At 41.0% G+C, this 24830-nt stretch overlaps 1 protein-coding gene across 5 annotated transcripts in view; it reads right to left on the bottom strand.

The window, feature by feature from the left end:
• LOC115139696 (semaphorin-6A-like) overlaps positions 1-17669 on the bottom strand; it is a 94374-nt gene extending 76705 nt beyond the window's left edge. For 4 of the 5 annotated variants that reach the window (XM_029677366.2, XM_029677369.2, XM_029677368.2 and 1 more), the window contains exon 1: positions 17262-17669. The gene's annotated coding sequence lies outside the window, so the exon portion shown is untranslated. The remainder of the gene's footprint in view (positions 1-17261) is intronic. The other variant, XM_029677367.2, reaches the window with a different exon arrangement.
• Positions 17670-24830: the final 7161 nt, after the last annotated feature.

The raw sequence follows: 24830 nt of genomic DNA, 5'->3' as shown, positions 1-24830 counted from the left end.
GGATGGCTGTTCATGAATGTATAGGTGTATTTTAACTCAATAATGGTTGAATTGGGGAAGTTAAAGCTGCCTTTCAATCACTGTTTTTGCGACCGGTGGGCAGTAAGCGAAAAATTCGCTCTTGCAACAGTTCCTCCCTCCTAAACTCTGTGGTATTGTGCTCCATACTGTCAAAAACAAGTTTCATTTAAGAAGACCCCTGAGTGGGGCTTTTATTGCTCATTCTAATTTGTGATGATTTTTTTTAAAATTATCCAATGGACACATGCGCAAACTCACACACTTTTGATAGACTTAAACGGCTGCAAATGGTTGAGATTTCAAAGTGTCACCAATAAATACATAAACAATAGGCCTATAGCAAATGGATCATATGGCATTCATTTTTCACATCTAAATAGCACTTTCCCCATAGTGCTCAAAGTATGCCATTCCATGAGAGCAGAATTTATTTTTCAACACGAAGCAATCAGTCCTCCATGAAAACAAAATCATAAACAACAGAGTAGGCTAATAAATCCTTCGTTTTTGGGTTATGCTCAGGTAAAACTATTTGGCTAATTTATATTTCCATATCACTGGAAATCTGACAGACTTTGGTTTTTAATGTAAAGATATAGACTATTATTATTATATTCTGTATTGAGGTAGAAAGCAATGGGTCAGAAGAATCCCACATAACCCATAAAGTCAAATACAACATCCATTTATGGCCAGCTATGTAAACTCTAACATTGATTTATCCTTCAATAGATGTTGTTCAATTGGTAATATACATTTTTTGTCTTCTCCTAATGCATCTTAAGGGGAAAGTAATTTCAAAGTAACTGAAAGTAATCAGAGTAATCCAAAAAGATAACTACTAACTGTAACTGATTACATTTAGAAAGTAACCTACCCAACCCTCTGTATGTGTGTGTGTGTGTGTGTGTGTGTGTGTGTGTGTGTGTGTGTGTGTGTGTGTGTGTGTGTGTGTGTGTGTGTGTGTGTGTGTTTTGTTGGTGGTAAAACGGGTGAGGGGTTATATGTTGCCTAAGTTATCATCACAATCACTTGACTTACTTCAATTATAATCATGGCCAAATGGAAAGGGGGTAAGTTATAATGATCCATGACCTACTCATCGCTCACAATTCACTGATTCATAGTCTTTATGCCTTTAAGATAAAGTATCAAGATTAGGTCATTGGCTTCTTCACACAAATAAAGCACTGACTCCTAAATGGGTAAAAAGCCTAAGAGACAATAAAATCAACAGTAGAGAAATTAGCCATTTTCTCATTCAGCATATCCCTTCTTGAATCACATAGCTTTGCAGCCCTTACACAGCCAGTGTAATGTCTCTGAATGTGCTTTTAGAGGCCAGGTGCTAATTACACAGAATACATTATCCTCAAAAAACATATAATTCTTCTACCAGTGTAAACAACATGGAGTATGTTAAAGACCCACTAACGTCTATGATTCCATGATTCAGGAGCAATAACGACCTCTCCCTGTATCCTAGCGCAGCTGAAGACATTCAGCCTATAGAACAATCAATACTCTCTCCCAGAATGAAGCACTCTTCTGCTTGGCAGAGCCAACTGGCTTATTGTCCTTGGGTCGGGGGGAACAATGTCAGCCCACATGGGGCCTCCTCTCGGTCCCAGTGGAGAAAACAAGCAGGGAGATTCAGGAACACCCATATTTCAATGTTTCAAGTGAGAGGAGCTCTATAAAGAAACGTCTCACACATGGGTGGCTATGTGGGTCAAGGCTAACTTGTGGAGGCCAACAACTGGCAGGATCTGTTCCCCCAAACCGGTGAGACCCCCTTCGGCTCAGCTCTTCCCAGCACAGCTTTGTATAGGAACTCTGCTTCCCTCTTCCCCCATTCCATCCACACACCTTTTTGAGAGCCCAGGACAAAAAGTAGCTAGCCGGGACGACCAATTAGCCAACCACTATGGAGGGGGACATGACCAATGAATAGAGGTACCTCCAAACAGTCCATGCATATAACCTCAGTTATGCCTATGAAGCCTTAACGTTTAACAGTGCAGTGTAATGCTTCTAGTTTTTGAAATCAGTATACTGTACGTCTGGATACCACAATTACACGTTGTTATGAAATTCAATACCTTGTTTGTCTCGGTATGTCTCACAAGGTAAACAGCAGTGCATGCTGGCTTTCCAGGTCAGTTGAGGTGGATTTTCCCCCCATCAATCACCAAGTGATGCTAACAGTGCTTAACATCCATTATCTAAATAAACAAGGCAGCATGCTGGTGACGTAACCTGCAGATGGACAAGATGGACAAACCATAGAATCAAATGTGTTGACAGCTTTTATGGCCATTTGACTTCAAACCTTTTCAGAGAAAGAGAAGGTCTTAGTAGTCATTACTCTGAATTCAACCTACAACCATATTTGCTGTGGTGCCACATCCATCCTAATAGTATTGTACATTTGAGACATCCTTTAATTACAATGCAGCAACTTCATTTGTAGATTTTCCAAACAGTCCTCCTACAACATCCAAAATAGCTAATCTGCTCTCCATCATACTTCAGAGAATTGCTTCAATACACCTGGATATCCACTACAGCAATACCGACAGCACCAGAGGCTTATCCTTTCATTTTTGGTACATCTATCTTGAATAAATTACTTCTACACAGGCATATGCACACACACCCACAGCCACATACAAACTGACCCCAGGACTAACCTCGATTCCTTCCCCCGGTTCTTTCACCTCAGGCCATAGAATTCAGACGGACCACTGAGTGTCTGGAATGTAGGCCAAATCTGGACATGAGGTCTCCCCACCAGAGCTGGCTTCCCACTGTGGAACTGTCGCTGGTACTAACTCACACCAGTAACATCATCCCAAACTATACCACACTCTAGACCTGTGTGCACCACTCTGAGGAAAATAAACATCGGCAAAAGTCATTACAAAAACGTTCTCCTCTCCCTTTTAAATCTCAGAGATGCAAAAACACTTGGTGAAAAACAATTATCTTCATGGTGAGTGACACACATACAGTTTTGTTATTCATACTCAACCGTGCTCAGGCAGGCTATTTAATGCACCACTGGTCAGTCAGTGAGAATTTTATCCTTCTTTTAGTCAACACGCAAGAGAAATACCGACCTGAATTTTGCAACAATATAAGCCAGAGGAGTTATGCAGATTCAGAGTGCCTAATTCAACATGATCTTCTCATGTGGAGATTAGCGAGTTCTTGAGTGAAAAGGTTGACAGGGCTGTGTGAAGTTAAGGGCAGGGGTGAAAGTAAGGTGGTACGGTCCCGGCAAAATAAATAGTGGGGGTACGCAAGTAAACGTGAGCCTATCATATTTAATACAACACGCCCAATAAACTATAGGCTATTAGACCATTATTTAATATTTTTCTATGTCAGCCATATGAAACATTTGCGAATTGACTGGAAACCGAGTGGTATACTCTCAAAATTGCATTGTGGTTTGAGAAAAACACTTACATTTTGTCAAGGCAGAGATGAGTTGCCGAGATGCTCACGGACAAGGCGGAGATGACAAGAAGAGTGGACAACAGTGCATGCATCAACTCAGGCTACAAGTCTAAGCCTAATGACAATCACATAATGTAATTACAATACACGTTGGTGTTTGTTAACAGATGTCTCTTTCCTTTAATCAAAATGCGGGTGCACAGTGCACTGTTGTGGTTTGGATGCTGAAATGATTTTGTGAGTGGACGGGTAGCCTACAGGAGCGCCTTTGTTAAGTGATTGTTTGACAATCAGATGAAAACATCATGACTGGTTGTGTTTATGCCACATTAAAAGGGGGAGGTGGCGTGTCCATAAGGCTAGGGGAAGCTAAGCTTTCCCTAAAGTAATTTGAACTAAATTGCCAAAATGAGATATCCTAATTAGCTTACTCCTGTATATACATAAATAAATACAATTATTCAAAATAGGCCACTACATCAGAAAGCATGATTTGATTTCCAGCGGAGAACATTGGCCATATTCCGATGAGTGCCGTTTGGGGCAGCACCTAGTGGCGTAGCCTAGTGGTTAGAGCGTTGGACTAGTAACTGCAAGGTTGCAAGTTCAAACCCCCGAGCTGACAAGGTACAAATATGTCGTTCTGCCCCTGAACAGGCAGTTAACCCACTGTTCCTAGGCCGTCATTGAAAATAAGAGTTTGTTCTTTAACTGACTTGCCTAGTTAAATAAAGGTAAAATTAAAAAATATGCAGACTTTATTATTGGGTCAGTGTCACTTTTGTTTGTTTTTGGATAATAATTTCCTCCTCCAGGTTAGATAGACGTCGTATTTTATTTTTGGTGTGCCCTTTTCGAAGACCAATTATATGCACAACATCGTTTTTATTGATCTGTTTGTCAGTGTCAGCAGAGTAGGCTACCGTGTACGTTATGTAGTATTAAAAACAAATGTGTGCTCAAACTTGGGTATCCCGTACCGGTAAGAAATTAAATCTACTTTCACTCCTGGTTAAGGGTGTAATTTAAAAGTTTTTCCCATGATGTACTTTCATATTGACCTGTAATATGAAGGTGAAACCACCACTTTGTCGATCGCCACAGTCAGAGCAGGCTGCAATAGATCAATGACTCAATGTTCCCACAGCATGGGAAGTTCAGGGTGCCTTAAAAACGAAGTCCGAGATCATAAGCACAACAAATTTGTAACATACAGTATTGTACGAATTGGATTCATATAATATTAATCAAATTGCCCAGAAAATGTACATTTGCAGGAGGTAACATACGAAATGGATGACATAGTTCACAATTGAATGATGTAGTTCCAGAGCATCACTTTAAAATAGCTACAGAGATTTGGTGCCACTAAGTCAAATAAAGGAAAACCTTTCTATTCAGCAAGGTCTGGAAAGGTCTCACTTCCTGTGGCCTTACACCTCGCCTTTTAACTTGGTCTCTGCAGCCAAGATAGCTTTAATCTGGCATAGACATGCAACGACAATAACCACATCCACTTAGGACTTGGTGTCATAAACAAAAACCTACCGAGGTCAATCAGTGTTCTCGGTTCCAGGAAAATAGGACTTAATAACAATGATTCGAAAACCTCACATAAACAGCTGATGTCTCACTGGATGAAGCACACAGACAACCATTTGTAACTGGAAACAAAAAAAAACGAATTCAGAAATATTCCTCAACCCCGTCATTGTAATGGCTACTGTATACAGTAAATAGGAAATCAACAGAAATGTCATTATAATGATGATAGTTCTTGGCAATGTCCTCATTAAAAGAGGGAAGTTCAGTGCATCCGTCTATTGTTCTGTGTTTGCCAATAAAACAATGGGTTTTATACTAACTAGAAATGCCAGTGAAGCGTGTTGGCTGTGTTATAAGGAAGGCTCCTCTTCTTTTCACCTTTCTACCCTTCAATCTCTATGGAGGGCCAATTAAGCCACCTAAACAGTACAGGTTGTCACATTCCATTAAGGAGCATACAATGAACGACTACTTTCATGAAAACAACTCCATTTGAAAAGTCCAGAAATGATTACCATATGAAAACTGTGGAATAACGTATAACCTTGACAGATCTCCACTGGGACAAAACTGTCTGTACTCAAGCACTGCTATTTGAAGTGTACAATGAGCGCTTGTGTGCCCTGCTGCTGTATGCACAGGATGCAAGCACTGTTGGTTCACAGGGGGCACACACACACAGACACACACAGACACACACACACACACACACACACACACACACACACACACACACACACACACACACACACACACACACACACACACACACACACAAATAACTACCTACCATACTGTGCACTGAGAGGCCAGGCATAATCATGGAGATCTCTTTACGTAACGATGCCATTCCTTATCCACACTTGAGAATGTAAAGGTGAATGCAATACCACCACCTTGTTCTGATTCTCTATCATATCAATCCTCTGACACAATAATCCACCACATCCAACAGGATCCATATCCTGAACACAGGAAATATCATGTTGTTGACCCTATACACAACATGGGCCTATTTGTCTTATCTATTCATTTGATCTGGGTTTTTTTTTGGGGGGGGGGGGGGTTTGGTGAATTATGATCAACTTCTAGTTTACATTCTCACCTATGGGGTGGGTGGAAACATAACCTGAAATGGAGAACTTTAATCAAGTTGTAGTTCCATTGTTCATCATATCACATGTAGGATACACCATTTCATATACTGCATACATGTGATAGTCAAACATGGCACCGATTGAGGAGTTCTAGCAGACATCGGACCCCAACAACACGAAGGAAACCTAATCACTCTGTCTTCCACAGGATCAGCCACTCATCTGACCACTAGGATATCTGACCTACAGTACATGTCCAACCGATACTTTATACGCCATGCCCTGCCCATTAGACACCAGAGTGGCTCACATACCCAGACCATGCCATAACCCACCCAAAGGGCACTTAAGCAAAACAGCAACAACAACTGTTTTATAACTGGGTTTGCCATCTTGAGTTTCAACCGTCACAATGCCATAAAAGGCTTATGTTATCACTAGTATTCTCTGGTATCTAGTCAAACATCAGGGCCCAACTCTAGAGACTGAGGATTCAGTTCTATATCCATGTTATCCAATACGAAGACACACGTACAGTATATCTATTCCCCGGATAGTTTGCGATTATTTTCAAGTAAAATGTGACTCCACCTTAATTATTCTATGTTAGGCCCTTTTTTCTCGACTCATGCCTTCTGAATAATAACCTCCTCTTGGGCCGAATTCTTCTTGCCAATCTTATTGGCAACTAGGGCAAGGCCGTTCTTATGACCAACCCACATGACGATGACAAAACACATTGGCCCATTTGAACAACATGAGTTCTTTGTCAAAGCTTTTGACTCTGGGGGAGGGAGGAGGCAGTTGTTTGAGAGTACAGGACAAACAGGAGTATTAATGCTTTCATTGATTAGTATCTCTGTGTCCGCTCAATAACCTCCAAGATGTAATACAATGCGTCCACGTGAATAAATAATCATTACTAATGGCTATAAAAAGCACCCAAGATTCTGCTAACATTCGATTGGCTAAAATCAATATTCCTCCAACCGCAACCTCTCTTCAATTTCAATATGGTGGCGTGAAGAATTGTGTGGGGAATTGTACAGTGGGGAAAGAATAGAGCCACGCTCCATTCATACTTCCATTCAGGAAATATTTTAGAGCGATGCAGCTGTAGTATTTACTCTATCAATTAGTCCAACATTATAGCCATGGAAATTACCGTGATGCAGTAATAACTGTCGACATTGCCTTAAGGGAAAGCAATGAGCACTTTGGATAGAAAAATCACGCCTTATTACTATACTCATGGTGGAGCTGAGAAATATGGGGTCCTTGGGTATTTAATCTGGTTGTCTGTTACTCTGGAACAATCACTGCCATCCTTAAGATATACTGTAGTTGGCACTACCATGAGTTCTGATTTTCCTGAGGTAGTTCTTGAGGTAGTTGTTAAGCAGATGATTTTTTGAAAATATTGTTGAAATCACTAACTCAATTGATCTCCGCTTTCATCGAATGTCATGAAGTGACTCTTACACCAATCATTGGCTAATTACTTCTATAGTCATTCTTGCACAAACAATATATTGAAACTGAAACCCTGATTCAACAACATAACCTTTTCTACAGCTCCTGACTCAACCACAGTCAGGAGCAGCCAGCCTGTATAACACAAGGCCACATTAAGCCATTCACCTGTTAGTGTGAGAATTGAGTGATTACACAACGGCGCCACCATTTAACAGCAATGACCCATCTTATCTACCGAGGCCACATTAAATAGTGTTTGCTTTAGATAGTGTCTACATACACCATGCAGGGGAATTTAGTTAGCTGGCTAGCTGGCACTGGGACATAAGGCCCAGTATGGACGCAGGCAGTAAGGCTGCACCTCAATGGGCCTACAGAGGGAAATAAATCCACACAGCATCACCCTGAGAGGAGTGGAGATCAAAGTCAGGTAGAAAGAAATACTGTTCCAGAAACAACAGTACCAGAGGATCCTTCTCTTATGTAGGTCAGATGATGAACAGGAGCTGTGCTGCGCTGCCTGTAGATTGTCTCCTCCCTTCCTCTCTGGTTACCTTGCATTAGCTCACGTGCACTAACCGACTGACAGGGGAGCCAACCGAAACCTAAGAGGGGGTGACTAATGAATTGCTGATGGTAATTTTTCATAATTAACTACCTACTTAAAATGGACAGTCGTTGAGGAACCTGTTTGAACTCATAAAAAAAATGGCATGCGGAAGAAAACAAATGGGAGGATGCTCTAACAGATTCTCAGACTGTTTGTGAAGCGTGCTGATGCTTATTTTTATTTTATTTTTTTATTTCACCTTTATTTAACCAGGTAAGCAAGTTGAGAACAAGTTCTCATTTACAATTGCGACCTGGCCAAGATAAAGCAAAGCAGTTCGACACATACAACGACACAGAGTTACACATGGAGTAAAACAAACATACAGTCAATAATACAGTAAAAAAAACAAGTCTATATACAATGTGAGCAAATTAGGTGAGAAGGGAGGTAAAGGCAAAAAAGGCCATGGTGGCAAAGTAAATACAATATAGCAAGTAAAACACTGGAATGGTAGTTTTGCAATGGAAGAATGTGCAAAGTAGAAATAAAAATAATGGGGTGCAAAGGAGCAAAATAAATAAATTAATTAAATACAGTTGGGAAAGAGGTAGTTGTTTGGGCTAAATTATAGGTGGGCTATGTACAGGTGCAGTAATCTGTAAGATGCTCTGACAGTTGGTGCTTAAAGCTAGTGAGGGAGATAAGTGTTTCCAATTTAAGAGATTTTTGTAGTTCGTTCCAGTCATTGGCAGCAGAGAACTGGAAGGAGAGGCGGCCAAAGAAAGAATTGGTTTTGGGGGTGACTAGAGATATACCTGCTGGAGCGTGTGCTACAGGTGGGAGATGCTATGGTGACCAGCGAGCTGAGATAAGGGGGGACTTTACCTAGCAGGGTCTTGTAGATGACATGGAGCCAGTGGGTTTGGCGACGAGTATGAAGCGAGGGCCAGCCAACGAGAGCGTACAGGTCGCAATGGTGGGTAGTATATGGGGCTTTGGTGACAAAACGGATTGCACTGTGATAGACTGCATCCAATTTGTTGAGTAGGGTATTGGAGGCTATTTTGTAAATGACATCGCCAAAGTCGAGGATTGGTAGGATGGTCAATTTTACAAGGGTATGTTTGGCAGCATGAGTGAAGGATGCTTTGTTGCGAAATAGGAAGCCAATTCTAGCCAATTTATTGTCACGAGTCTTGTCCTGGAGGCAGAACTGAGTGATTTATCCTTAGGCCAACTGCAATGTCAAAATTGCCTAAATTGTAAAAATTCATGGCAATAAAAATGTGCTTTTAGGTCTTAATTTAAAGTTAGGGTTAGGCATCAGGGTTAGCAGTGCGGTTAAGGTTAGGGTTAAGGTTAGGTTTAAATCAGATTTTATGACTTTGTGACTGTGCCAGCTAGTGACCGTTCTGCAGAGCTGCCTCCAGAACAAGATTCATGAAAAACCTGCATTTGTGAAGTCAAACCATATTCTCAGCGACTGCTGCGCCTGAGAACAGGGCCATGCATCTTAATACGGTCTCCAAACGCAATTAAATAATCAAGTGTTCAATTACCTTAGCAGCATAATCAATAAAGAGCCAAGTTGATGGTTGTACACAGGATGTAAACAAGTGACGTTGATCGAAATACTACCATTTAAACACATCAAATGGCTTGTGCAGCCAGAGCATTCACATTCATCTGAAATGCATAGTAAAAGTATGGTAGTCGTCAACAGTGTTGTGAATACTGTTTGTGCATTTCTCAATAAAATGTACAGCTCAATCACAGCAACATGCCTCATAATAACAGCGTATTCCTCCGCCTGCACACACTAACCTTGTGCTGCTTGCCTAATAAGATGAGAATTTAGATAATGAACACATCACTATGCATGGAACAATGCAGCATCCGCTGCCATACATTTAATCAGGGTTGAGGGAATTGTGAGCAAGGGGGACATTGTGATGATAAGTGTTCCCAGCCCACCGGTCCACCTGAGCTGATGGATAGGCAGGAGTGCTGAAACACTGGGGGCCCTGTGGTCGTGTGCGTCTACCAGCCACACGACCACGCAACATTGACTGCAATTTGTTCATTAGGTATGTCATAAATGTACACACAGAGGTATTATTGTTCACTTTCTTGTCCTGATTGGATTCAGAAATGGAAAAAGACTCTCGCTTTTTAAAATTTGTAGCCAGCAACTGTGACTGATCCTTCTTTCTTGTATGTCTGTAGTAACATCCCTTACTTAGAGCTAATGAAAAATATATGTCAATTTGATTTATCTTTAAATAAACTAACGTGTAAAAGCCATCAATTGATGAGATTGCTTTCATATAGGTAAAATAAGGAATGTGGAAATTGCAAATAATCAAATAAATTGCAAATAATCTGTCATCGTCTGAAAGGTTACATGACTTGGGAGGGCATTACAAATGACATTTGCTCTATTAAATAACACTTACTAACCACGGGTGTACTTTGATAAAAGCTTTCGAGATAGACCTTGCCTCAGAGCAGCATCCCTCACATAGCACTTTACACAGTGCATTTCTCCACATAAATAACAGACTGACAATAGTCCACAAGCCCTGCCCCCTCGCCAGTCACCTGCACCTAAAATAATTATGTCACTGAGTCTACAATCATATCACTTTAAAGCCATAAAACGTATGCATGGGTAAATTGAGCAAACAGGCCAATTCTCCATTATAAACCCATGGTAGGATTCCCTCCAGAAAGGTCACCCAGATGAGAGAATTGCAGTGTCTAAATCACCCAGGCTTGGATTACATCCCAATGGCACTAACAATGACAAGGTTCTTTCTTCTTAATGTGGCCCACATGAAAGGCCAAGAAGAAAGTCCTATGATTAGAGGGCTTTGCCCACTAGCTCCCCTGAAAATACCATAGGCAAAGTTTAATATGATACAGCAACAATATGGCCACATTAAACCATTACAAGAGTAAACAGAGATTACAGACTCATTTGGGAGGTACAACACGGCCAAGAAAGACCATCTTAGAGGAATGAAAAACAAATGCTCAACACACTGGTAGCCTCAACATACTGATATCTTTCTTGGTGGAGAGTGATGCCATCTTGTACAAATTCTCTACGGTTTGTTTTCTTAAACTAGACAAAAAAATGAATCTCTCCAAACACATTCTGTGTAATAATGGAGGCCAATTCTATCTCTGAGATCACCCATTGCAAACCCAGGAGGACAATAAGACCCATATTGTCGCCAGTAAACATACAGTAGCATCAGCCTCTTCAGTGAAAGACACATGATTCCAGGGATAAGGCCTACTGTGAAAGCCTCCTTACATTTTCTTCCTCCTTCTATAGAGGGAGCGCACCGCTGTGAGATGAAAGTGGAAACCATTTAGCCTTTTCAAGCAGACACCCATGGAGAGTGCTGATCCGAGTGCTGCCCTGCAATCTCTCCTGGCCTTCTCTGGGCACCCCAACACCGTATCAGGCCCTGAAACTATGGCAACCGAATAAGAGAGCAGCCTCAATGATTAATAGATGAGAAATGCAGTGCCAATCGAGATGGGCCTAGGGAGGGGGATAGATGCACGCTCCTCTCTGTGATACACTGCCACACACCGAGGCACAGAAGGTGGAAGTAGGGCCTGCAAAGCACGCAACAAGCGCCCCGTCAACACAGTGTCATGGAACTCTCCCAGGACAAGCTGCTGTAGAGCATCCATGTAGTCCTATGCAAGCATCGATGCACACCTCATGAGCACCCAATGAGCTAAACACAACCGGAAGCCACCGTTGTTCATAATGAGTGTTCACAGCGAGTGCCGTTTGTGACTCATGGTCACTCACCTGTATAAGTACAGTACACATTTAACTATGTACAGTTGAAGTCGGAAGTTTACATACACTTAGGTTGGAGTCATTAAAAGTAGTTTTTCAACCACTCCACAAATGTCTTGTTAACAATCTATAGTTTTGGCAAGTCAGTTAGGACATCTACTTTGTGCAATGACAAGAGTAATTTTTCCAACAATTGTTTACAGACAGATTATTTCACTTATAATTCACTCTATCACAATTCCAGTGGGTCAGAAGTTTACATACACTAAGTTGACTGTGCCTTTAAATAGCTTGTAAAATTCCAGAAAATTATGTAATGGCTTTAGAAGCTTCTGATAGGCTAATTGACATCATCTGAGTCAATTGGAGGTGTACCTGTGAATGTATTTCAAGGCCTACGTTCAAACTCAGTGCCTCTTTGCTTGACATCATGGGAAAATCAAAATAACTCAGCCAAGACCTCAGAAAACAAATTGTAGACAGCCACAAGTCTGGTTCATCCTTGGGAGCAGTTTCCAAACGTCTGAAGGTACCACGTTATTCTGTACAAACAATAGTACGCAAGTGTAAACACCATGGGACCACGCAGCCATCATACCGCTCAGGAAGGAGACGCTTTCTGTCTCCTAGAGATGAACGTACTTTGGGTGGGAAAAGTGCAAATCAATCCCAGAACAACAGCAAAGGACGTTATGAAGATGCTGGAGGAAACAGGTACAAAAGTATCTATATCCACAGTAAAACGAGTCCTATATCGACATAACCTCGAAGGCTGATCAGCAAGGAAGAAGTCACTGCTCCAAAACCTCCACAAAAAAGCCAGACTACAGTTTGCAACTGCACATGGGGACAAAGATCGTACTTTTTGGAGAAATGTCCTCTGGTCTGATGAAACAAAAATATAACTGTTTGGCCACAATGACCATCATTATGTTTGGAGGAAGAAGGGGGATGCTTGCAAGCCGAAGAACACCATCCCAACCATGAAGCACATGGGTGGTAGCATCATGTTGTGGGGGTGCTTTGCTGCAGGAGGGACTGGTGCATTTCACAAAATAGATGGATCATGATATAGGAAAAGTATGTGTGGATATATTGAAGCAATATCTCAAGACATCAGTCAGGAAGTTAAAGCTTGGTCACAAATGGGTCTTCCAAATGGACAATGACCCCAAGCATACTTCCAAAGTTGTGTCAAAATGGCTTAAGAACAACAAAGTCAAGGTATTGGAGAGGCCATCACAAAGCCCTGACCTCAATCCCATTGAACATTTGTGAGCAGAACTGAAAAAGCGTGTGTGAGCAAGGAGGCCTACAAACCTGCCTCAGTTACACCAGCTCTGTGAAGAGGAATGGGCCAAAATTCACCCAACTTATTGTGGGAAGATTGTAGAAGGCTACCCGAAACGTTTGACCCAAGTTAAACAATTTAAAGGCAATGCTACCAAATACTAATTGAGTGTATGTAAACTTCTGACCCACTGGGAATGTGATGAAAGAAATACAAGCTGAAATAAATCTTTCTCTCTACTATAATTCTGACATTTCACATTCCTACAATAAAGTGTTGATCCTAACTGACCAAAGACAGGGAATATTTAAAAGGATTAAATGTCAGGAATTATGAAAAAATGAGTTTAAATATAGGAAAAGTATGTGTGGATATATTGAAGTCAAGGTATTGTACTTTTTTTGAATTATGAAAAAATGAGTTTAAATGTTAAGGTGTATGTAAACTTCCGACTTCAACTGTACATACTATAAACTGTGTTGTCTGGCATCAGATTAGGTGCCTTATCAACACTTGTCTATCTCAGCCAGTTTATACTGTGTTTGCAAACACATATCCCAGAGAGGTGGATCATCTCTGATAACTTCTATGAAACACAGGCAGGTCGGCTACATCAACTCTCCTCCTAGGATTGCCAATCACAATTGAATTGTGTTCATTTCCAAGTATTGCTTAAGAGCAACAGTGAGCATGTCAAAAGGCACTCTGCCAATTCAGCCATTGGCTTAAGAGGTTCTGTCAAAAATCAGCTCCATACTGTACATCCTTGGCTATTCTGACACTAATAAGGACCTCCATTATGTTAATTTAACAAGCCTACGGGAAGGGAATTTTACAAGGCCTATTAATTCAAGAAAAATAAATAGTGCATAGATATTCTAGGGGGGGGGGGGGGTTAATGCTAGGGGGGTTGGATTGCACTGAATATATTATTGTCAGAGCAATGGTCAAGTGTTTGATACTATGGGATGGGTTTTGCTATTTCACCTTTGAGTGGAGGTTTACCACTAAATATGATGCCAATGTCATGTTAATGTTATTTGCAATATGGGGAATAATGTGTGAGAGAAAAAAAACTTTCTCTGAATGTCATGCAGCTTCTGAACACCAGCATGCTCTTTATTTCATCTGAGCTTGACACCATTCTATTGTGGGGGTGGATGGAGGATGCAAGGTGTTTAACATTTTCTATCAGTAGGAGGCACACAAAGAGCTGCTCATGGAAATAGAGTTATTGGAAAATATCCCCACAGACACACAAAAAATAATAATTTTCCATTTGGCAAGAAGGTGAAAGTTGCTACAGTGAAAGACAGTTCATGTCACATTGAAACTTATATCCTGCCACTGGACCCCTGAGTGGCACAGTGATCTAAGGCACTGCATCTCAGTGCAAGAGGTGTCACTACAGTCCCTGGTTTGAATCCAGACTGAATCACTTCCGGCTGTCATTGTGCGCTGTCCTATTGCACAGCGTCTTCCGGGATAGGCCGTCATTGTAAATAAGATTTTGTTCTTAACTGACTTGCCTAGTTAAATATGGGCTACATGGGATATAATTTCCCCAAAGGATTATGGTATTAAAATGTATATTATTTTGCTATCTGTGGACTACTATGGTAGCCCGTCTAAAATGCGATGAAAGACTCATTTAAAATGATTAAAGTATAAAGAGAACTGCAATAAAAATAATAAATAAATAAAGGGTTAATCATAAATAAATCACATGTTGACGAGTGTGAGGATTTTAATGATACTCTCATATACAAATTGTTTAAACAACAAAAAATACACTGGCTGCACATTAATAAAACATACAATCATAAAAGATGCAGAAATAGACAACTCTGTTGGACCTATAGTATTGTCACTAAATTAGAACACAATGATTAACAAGGCCTCGCTTTGAGTAATTGAGTTCAATTCATTACACATAGGCATGCCATTGATCAATTATTCAAGACCAAGCACGTCTATCTATCCTTGACTGACAAATGTAAATACCAACCTACACCCCTGCACAGCGGATCCAAGCACACAAGTGTGACAAATCCACATCAGTCACAGACAATGCCAACCTCATTGCTATTGTTGGGAAGTGCAGATCAAATGTCCCACAGAGCATTGCTCCAAATATAGGCGCCACAATGCATGCTGGTGTTTTGGTTTCTCCTCTTGTCTGCTTTGAAGAAAAAACAATGCTTTCTCCAAATGTAGTCAGTCACACAGTGGCACATACATCAATGGCAGGATGATCTGCTTTCAGAGTATGTCTTGTAAACAATGTATCATGGCAGGTGTTTCAAAATGGCTCCAGGACTATTGCCCATCACTGTAAGAATACTGTAGTGTATATCTCACAGAGATACCCATAGTACATATCCTCTACAGTATCTCATCTCAACTTTACTGCTACACCATATATCCATGCGGTAGTGCCGAGAATGGGAATGCATCAATTATTTTTTCCAGTGATTTCATGAAATAATGGATCATAGACTATTCTTTTTCCTATCAATGTTTTTACAAGACCATCCCATCTTACAAATAATTCCCCCAAAATATCACAGCCATTTAGCACTATTCCTAATTGTGTTGTTATAAACACACAGGAAATGGGAGGTTTCAACATATTGAGAAACATCCCTTATCCTTGACTAGATTCCAATTGTAAATACAGCAACCCCAGACATATTAACACTGGCTGAGAGAGCTGAGGTGTTAGCATGTTGCATGGGGCCTCCCTGCCCACCCAGTAAAAAATAATGGGTAAACTCAGCATTCAGTATATATGGCTGCTCACACCAGTTTTATCTCTTTCTAAAGGAAATACATTACATACATGTAACACATATTTGATGCCGAATGGAGGAATTACAACAATGACCATCCCTGAAATGGCCCTTAAATCCTGTAGTCACTAAACACACCCTGTGTGGACAACGCTTCACTCCTAATCTCTATCTGTGTGTGTGTGTGTGTGTGTGTGTGTGTGTGTGTGTGTGTGTGTGTGTGTGTGTGTGTGTGTGTGTGAGAGAGAGAGAGAGAGAGAGAGAGAGAGAGAGTAGAAAGGCAGAGAAAGGCAGAGAGAGACAGAGAGAGACAGAGAGAGACAGAGAGACAAGTGGTGTAACTACAACCATCTACAGTACATCAGTTAAAGAAATGTCAGTCAGAAATCAGTTGGACCCAATTGTGGTAAAATAAAAGTGAAAATACATTTATGAAATAGCTACTGTATATTTAAATCCACATCAATAAATAATGTATGATGTGTTGCAGAATGATAAAGGCCAATACATTGAAATAACCTGCTGCGATAAAATACCTTATTTTCCACTTGAAAAGACACAGGTGATATTCGTTTAGCCAACACTGACAATCTAAATGCCCGTCTGTCTTCTCACACATGACAATTGTATCTCATTGCGCAGCCATGGAGAGCCCAACAACGAAGGAGAGCTCAGATGATTTAAGTAGACTATAATGTTGAGTCCTGCTAGCCTAAGTTCACAGCACAGTAAAAGCAAGGGAGAGTTTGTCTCCATAATTGACAGGCGTTGTAATTATAGACGATTTCACCACCTGGGGAAAATTGTCAGAGAGTTGTCAATAATAATCTATAATTTCTGAAGCTTTACAGGCACGTCGAAATTCTTCCAAATGATATTGAATGGACCCGTGACAGCTTGGATAATAGGCTACGTGTAAATGCTTATTTACGCACAAACATTCTATATTTAAATTGCCAAAATACCTATTATCTTTACTAGATAATCCTACACTTTCCCAATGAATGGTTATTGATTAACTGCAACAGACAGATATTTCATAAAGTTACTGAAGTGACCTAGACTACCTTGTTATACACGCGTTGTGCACTTGTAATAGCCTACAGTGATTTGGAAAACAGGCTATAGTTTATAGGCTCTATGGAAATAGGCTACTATTATGCACATCCAAGGTTAAAAATCATAATACAATTACCTTCAGCTCATGAATGGATATGCCTTGGGGTAAATGTATTGCTCGTCCTTTAATCCATTAAAACGAATGCTCAAAAAGCAGTTCAGACAGTGCTCATTTCGAGAGATAAAAAAAACTATGCGAACGCTACTTTTCTAAACCTCTTGGGCTTTTTTGTTACATGCCGCTCTTGTAGGCTTACTACGCACCTCTTCAAATCGGAATATCCATCGGAAATTCACTTGAAACCCAGCGGTTTTAAAAACTCATTTGAGAAAGCTGAGCAGGACCAACCTGGCGTTCAAGAATTAACAATGGAGCGTTCCCGAACCATTCGTGGCAACCGAACTCAGTCCCCTAACAAAAGCTGCTGGTCATCCTATTTGGAGATGAAGCCTTCTTACTAGTGCACAGCGATCCCAGCTGTCACCCGCTACACACAGGGAGGAGCTATAAACCCTAGACTGGAGCGTGCTGGTGGAATAGGATCTTTTGTTTCATGGGTGCCTCTTATGACGACTGTATTTTTTAGATGTACACTGGTATTCCATGAAAAGACATTGACATAAATGCAAAAATCGAATCATTATAGCCTAAATGACCAAATAGAATAATTATGTACAGAGAATGATGTTCGTTTAAGAGAAATAACAACAAACGGTCTATTACATTTATATAGGCAATGGAAACGTGAAGCACAAGCCTATCTGGCTTGCACGGAAACTGTCAGAAACAATATTGTTGTGACAATGATGATGCCCACAGTTACGCATTGTACCCCCATTTCTTTGAGAGTCCCGTAATAAAGGTGAAATACAAATACCTAAAAACAATTATCAGAATAACAGAAAATCCCTCTGAAGTTGCAGCTACTTTTGTTTTTATGTCTACTACACGAAAAACAAAAACATGTCATACTCTAGATTGAGGCAAGACACACTGAAAGCAGGCTTATCATCTGTTACAAGGTGCTTACACGCTAGAAGGCCAAGGATTCATAATGGCTCATGCTCAGATCGGGAGTGTTTGCTTTATGAAATAACAGCCCAATGGGGGTGGCTGCATTAGTTATGTCCCTTAAACTATAGCCACTTGGCCCAGATGCTTGCTGCAACAAATTGTATTTAGACATGCTGATATAATTTACAATGTACACCTTCCTCATGGTTCCAGTCCAGTAATGTAAACTGATTTATGACAGCATTTCGCCTTTATCTTCTTGAATTATGGCAAATTCAAGTCTGAAATTTGAGTAACTCACTATTACATAATTACAGTGCAGGTGGATCCTTGTGTGTGAGGCAATGGCCAAAAGATGATAAACTATTATCCCAGATAAATGAGTAGGCCTACAGACTGTTGTCTCTTTCAAGTTGTTGTGCCATTGTTCCCTGCCTACATTTATTTGATAGTGTGGACGACATAAAAAATGATTTTAATGATGAAATGGTATAATGCTGCAAAGGTCAAGTGCATTTGACATAAATTAACGAGATTCTGAATGATGTCACACCTATAATTATGTGTGGTAATATTATTTATACCATGGCTGCCACCATTACAGAATCAAACATGACATAACCATACGGATGACATCACTAAATGGAAATAACAGGACAAATAAAACAAAACAAAACATGTGCTTATACTAGCTTGAAACCCTTAGATATCCAATCAAATCTAAATAAAATAAAATGAAATTGTATTGGTCACATACACATGGTTAGCAGATGTTAATGTGAGTGTAGTGAAATGCTTGTGTCTCTAGTTCCGACAGTGCAGTAATATCTAACAAGTAATCTAACAATTCCCCAACAACTACCTGTCACGGAACCGCCCGGTACTGCTGCTCATTCTGTTCACCAGATCCGGAGGTCTACGTCACTGGCTTTCTAGGCTTCACTGAACGGGATTCATTATTACCAACCCCGGACTGTCTTGTCTGATTACACACACCTGGTTCCCATTTCCCCTAATTAGTATGTTACATATGTGCCCTCTGTTCCCTCTGTCTTTGTCAGTTATTGTTCCCATGTCCGTTGGTCGTGTGAGTACCTATACGTTGGTGCAGCTGTTATAACCTCTTTGGGATCGGAGTTTCGCTAGCGTGCCACTACAACAACATCTGGTGAAATTGCAGAGCGTGAAATTCAAAATACAAACATCGTGATATTAAACATTCATGAAAATATAAGTGGCTTACGTCGTTTAAAAGCTTCACTTCTTGTTAATCCAACCGCATTGTCAGATTTCAAAAAGGCTTTACGGCAAAAGAATAGCATGTGACTATCTGAGGACAGCACCCCACATCAAAATACTTTTCAAACCAGCACAGGCATCACAAAATCCCAAATAGCGATAAAATAAATCACTTACCTTTGAAGATCTTCCTCTGTTTGCAATCGTAGGGGTCCCAGCTACACAATGAAAGGTCATTGTGTTCGATAAAGTCCCTCTTTATATCCCAAAAAGTCTGTTTAGTTGGCGCTATTGATTTCAGTAATCAATTCGTTCAACATGCATACAAATGAATCAAAAAAGTTACAGGTAAAGTTTGTCCAAACAAGTCAAACAATGTTTCAAATTAATCCTCAGGTACTCTAATATCTAAATAAACAATATAATTTAAGACGGAAAATAGTATGTTCAATAGGGAAGATAAATAACGAAGAGCGCACACCTCATTCACACGCGCAACAAGACTCCTTTTCTAATGAGGGACACCTTGGAAAAACTACAACTACTTGTTCATTTTTCAAAAAACAAGCCTGAAACCCTTTCTAGAGACTGTTGACAACTAGTGGAAGCCATAGGAACTGCAATATGGTTCCTGTCTATTTGTTTTTTCCCATAGGCTAGCATTGAAATAGCCTGTGACCTCAGGTCTTCGCCTGCCATATCAGTTCTGTTATACTCACAGACATTATTTTATCCGTTTTAGAAACTTCAGAGTGTTTTCTATCCAATGCTACGGGGTGAACAGGCAGTGGCTCGGGTGGTTGTTGTCCTTGATTATATTTTTGGCCTTCTTGTGACATTGGGAGCTGTAGGTATCCTGGAGAGCAGGTAGTTTGCCCCCGGTGATGTGTTGTGCAGACCTCACCACCCTGTGGAGGGCCTTGTGGTTGATGGCGGTGCAGTTGCCCTACCAGGCAGGATGCTCTCAATTGTGCATCTGTAAATGTTTGTCACAGGGTTTTAGGGGACAAACCAAATTTCTTCAGCCTCCTGAGTTTGTCCGTAATGTGTACCCCGAGGAACCCAAAACTTTCCACCTTACTCCACTGCTGTCCCATCGATGTTGATATGGGGGTGCACCCTCTGCTGTTTCCTGAATTCCACGATCATCTGATTTGTTTTGTTGACGTTGAGTGAGAGGTTGTTTTCCTGACACCCCTGGGGTTGAGACCCAGGGTCTCAAGCTTAATGATGAGCTTGGAGGGTACTATGGGGTTGAATGCTGAGCTTAAGTCAATGAACAGCATTCTTACATTCTTCTTGTCCATATGGGATAGGGCACCGGTGTGCAGTGGGGTGGCGATTGCATCGTCTGTGGACCTATTGGGGCGGTATGCAAACTGAAGTGGGTCTAGGGTGGCAGGTAAGGTTAAGATGATATGATCCTTGACTAGTCTCTCAAAGCACTTCATGATGACAGAAGTGAGTGCTACCGGGCAATAGTAATTTTGTTCAGTTATCTTTCCCTTCTTGGGTACAGGAACAATGGTCACCATCTTGAAGCTAGGGAGCGATTGAATATGTCCATAAACACACCAGTCAGCTGGTCTGCGCATACTCTGAGGATGCGGCTAAGGATGCCGTCTGGGCCAGCGGCCTTGCGAGGGTAAACGCGTTTAAATATCTTACTTATGTTGGCCCCGGAGAAGAAGAGGGGGGGCCGCAGTCCTTGGTAGCGGGCCATGTCGGTGGCACTGTATTATCCTCAAAGCGGGCAAAGAAGGTGTTTAGTTTGTCTCGAAGCAAGATGTCAGTGTCTGTGACGGGGCTGGTTTTCTTTTTGTAGTCCGTAATTGCCTGTAGACCGTGCCACATACATCTCGTGTCAGAGCCGTTGAATTGTGACTACACTTTGTATCTATACCGACACTTTTCTTGTTTGATTGCCTTGGGGAGGGAACAACTACACTGTTTATATTCAGCCATGTTCCCAGTCATCTTTACATGGTTAAATGCGGTGGTTGGTGCTTTCAGTTTTATCTATCCATGGTTTCTGGTTAGGGTAGGTTTTAATAGTCACAGTTGGTGCAACATCTCCAATGCATCTTCTAAACTCACTCACCAAATCAGCGTATAAATCGATGTTATTCTCTGAGGCTGCATGGAACATTTCCCAGTCCACATGTTTTGCGTGGGTATGAATACACTTACAGTAGGCTATACACTTGGGCTAGCTTGAACTCTTAAAATATGTCCATGTACAGTACAGTATCAAAGCTTATCTTGCTGTGAAGATACAGCCATCCTAGTTACAGTAATCCTGAGTTTTACGCATGGAAGATATAGTGCCGCTCTGGGAAGACACAGCCACTGATGCATCAGCTTCTTGACAGAGGCTAGATCCCAGGAGTTGGCCATTGTTAATCTAAATCATGAGGCTGGTAATAGGTTGCTCAGGCTTTGGTTAGATTTAAGTCTGGACTTCCTTTTTGTTAGCTGCTGTGGCAATGAGACAGCTAAACTCAGCAAAAAAAGAAATGTCCTCTCACTGTCAACTGTGTTTATGTTCAGCAAACTTAACATGTGTAAATATTTGTGTGAACATAACAAGATTCAACAACTGAGACATAAACTGAACAAGTTCCACAGACATGTGATTAACAGAAATGGAATAATGTGTCCCTGAACAAAGAGGTGTCAAACTCAAATGTAACAGTCAGTATCTGGTGTGGCCACCAGCTGCATTAAGTACTGCAGTGCATCTCCTCCTCATGGACTGCACCAGATTTGCCAGTTTTTGCTGTGAGATGTTACCCCACTCAGGCACCTGCAAATTACCAGACATTTCTGGGGGGAATGGCCCTAGCCCTCACCCTCCGATCCAACAGGTCCCAGGTGTGCTCAATGGAATTGAGATCCGGGCACTTTGCTGGCCATGGCAGAACACTGACATTCCTGTCTTGCAGGAAATCACTCACAGAACGAGCAGTATAGCTGGTGGCATTGTCATGCTAAGGGGTCATGTTAGGATGAGCCTACAGGAAGGGTACCACATGAGGGAGGAGGATTTATTTCCTGTAATGCACAGTGTTGAGATTGCCTGCAATGCTGTGACACACCGCCCCAGAACATGACGGACCCTCCACCTCCAAATCGATCCCGCTCCAGAGTACAGGCCTTGGTTGTAACGCTCATCCTTCGACGATAAACGCGAATTCGACCATCACCCCTGGTGAAACAAAACCGTAACTCGTCAGTGAAGAGCACTTTTTGGCAGTCCTGTCTGGTCCAGCGACGGTGGATTTGTGCCCATAGGTGACGTTGTTGCTGGTGATGTTTTGTGAGGACCTGCCTTACAACAGGCCTACAAGCCCTCAGTCCAGCCTCTCTCAGCCTATTGCGGACAGTCTGAACACTGATGGAGGGATTGTGCTTTCCTGGTGTAACTCGGGTAGATGTTGTTGCCATCCTATACCTATCCCGCAGGTGTGATGTTCGTATGTACTGATCCTGTGCAGGTGTTGTTACACGTGGTCTGCCACTGCGAGGACGTTCAGCAGTCCATTCTGTCTCCTTGTAGCACTGTCTTAGGCATCTCACAGTACGGACATTGCAATTTATTGCCCTGGCTACATCTGCAGTCTTCATGCCTCCTTGCAGCATGCCTAAGGCACATTAACGCAGATGAGCAGGGATCCTGGGTATCTTTCTTTTGGTGTTTTTCAGAGTCAGTAGAAAGGCCTCTTTGGTGTCCTAAGTTTTCATAACTGTGACCTTAATTGCATACCGTCTGTAAGCTGTTAGTGTCTTAACGACCGTTTCACAGGTGCATGTTCATTAATTGTTTATGGTTCATTGAACAAGCATGGGAAACAGTGTTTATACCCTTCACAATGAAGATCTGTGAAGTATTTGGATTTTTACGAATAATGTTTGAAAGACAGGGACGTTTCTTTTTTTGCTGAGTTTATGTAGGAACTGTATGGGGCCCTGTCAGATGCAGTATTAGAGACAAAAGAAAAACATTCACCCATGCTCCAAGAGCCAGTTATTATTATCTTACTGTTGTCTGAGTAAGCACATATTGGTTCAACAAACTAGACAATGATGTGTGATCATCAATTACGACTTTTAGATATTTTATTTTTGCCTACTGTGGAATAGTTAGAATAATAGTCTTGTGTTACTTCACAAGGGGATGTGTCAGCTTCCAGTTTACGCGTATAACAAACATTGGAGCACAGCATGCATGACAAGTTGAAATGGAGTTATGAATTACAGGTGGAGGATCTTCTGAAAAGACAGATAGACAGACAGACAGACAGACAGACAGACAGACAGACAGACAGACAGACAGACAGACAGACAGACAGACAGACAGACAGACAGACAGACAGACAGACAGACAGACAGACAGACAGACAGACAGACAGACAGACACGTATAAATGGCACTTGACGATGATCAGAGCAGTCATCTCATTGTGACAGGAAAAATATTCATTCGATGGCATTATTTAACACCCTCTCAGCTTCACAACATTTAATTGGTCTCGGAGAAAATTGCAGTGAAAACGTTTTCTCATCAACACATAGGACACCATACTCTCAGTAACAGGATATCAAGATATCAATCAATTTATATTCTGCACAGGTAATAATAATTTACCATCTTTATATATTCTACTAAATCCCAATAGGATAATTTTCTCCTCTAAGCCATAACATCTACCCGCTGTGTGTGCAAGTGATGTGTTGAAAGTGATAAATAGTATGTTACCAATATGCAGTGGGAAAAAGTACCCAATTGTCATACTTGAGTAAAAGTTAAAATGATTCAAGTAAAAGTGAAAGCCAGTAAAATACTACTTGAGTAGAAGTCTAAAAGTATTTGGTTTTAAATATACTTAAGTATCAACAGTAAATGTAATTACTAAAATATACCTAAGTATCAAAAGTAAAAGTATAGATAATTTCAAATTCCTTATCTTAAGCAAACCAGGCAGAACAATTTTCTTGTTTTTGTAATTAACTGATAGCCATGGGCACACTCCAACATTCAGACATATTTTACAAATTAAGTATTTGCGTTTAGTGAGTCCAACAGATCAGAGGCAGTAGGGATGACCAGGGATGTTCTCTTGATAAGTACGTGTATTGGACCATTTTCCTGTCCTGCTAAGCAGTCCAAATGTAACGAGTACCTCTGGGTGTCAGGGATGTGTGGGGAGTAAAAGGTGCATTATGTTCATTGGGAATGTAGCAGAGTATAGTAAAAGTTGTAAAAAATAGAAATAGTGAAGTAAAGTACAGATACCCCCCAAAAATGACTTAAGTAGTATTTGAAAGTATTTTTACTTAAGTACTTTACACATCTGCCAATATGGATCTTGCCGATGATGATCCAGGATTA

Source organism: Oncorhynchus nerka, linkage group LG13, assembly GCF_034236695.1.
Source record: "Oncorhynchus nerka isolate Pitt River linkage group LG13, Oner_Uvic_2.0, whole genome shotgun sequence".
In the NCBI taxonomy this organism is placed as follows: domain Eukaryota; kingdom Metazoa; phylum Chordata; class Actinopteri; order Salmoniformes; family Salmonidae; genus Oncorhynchus; species Oncorhynchus nerka.
This window is presented reverse-complemented; position numbering and strand designations above follow the sequence as displayed.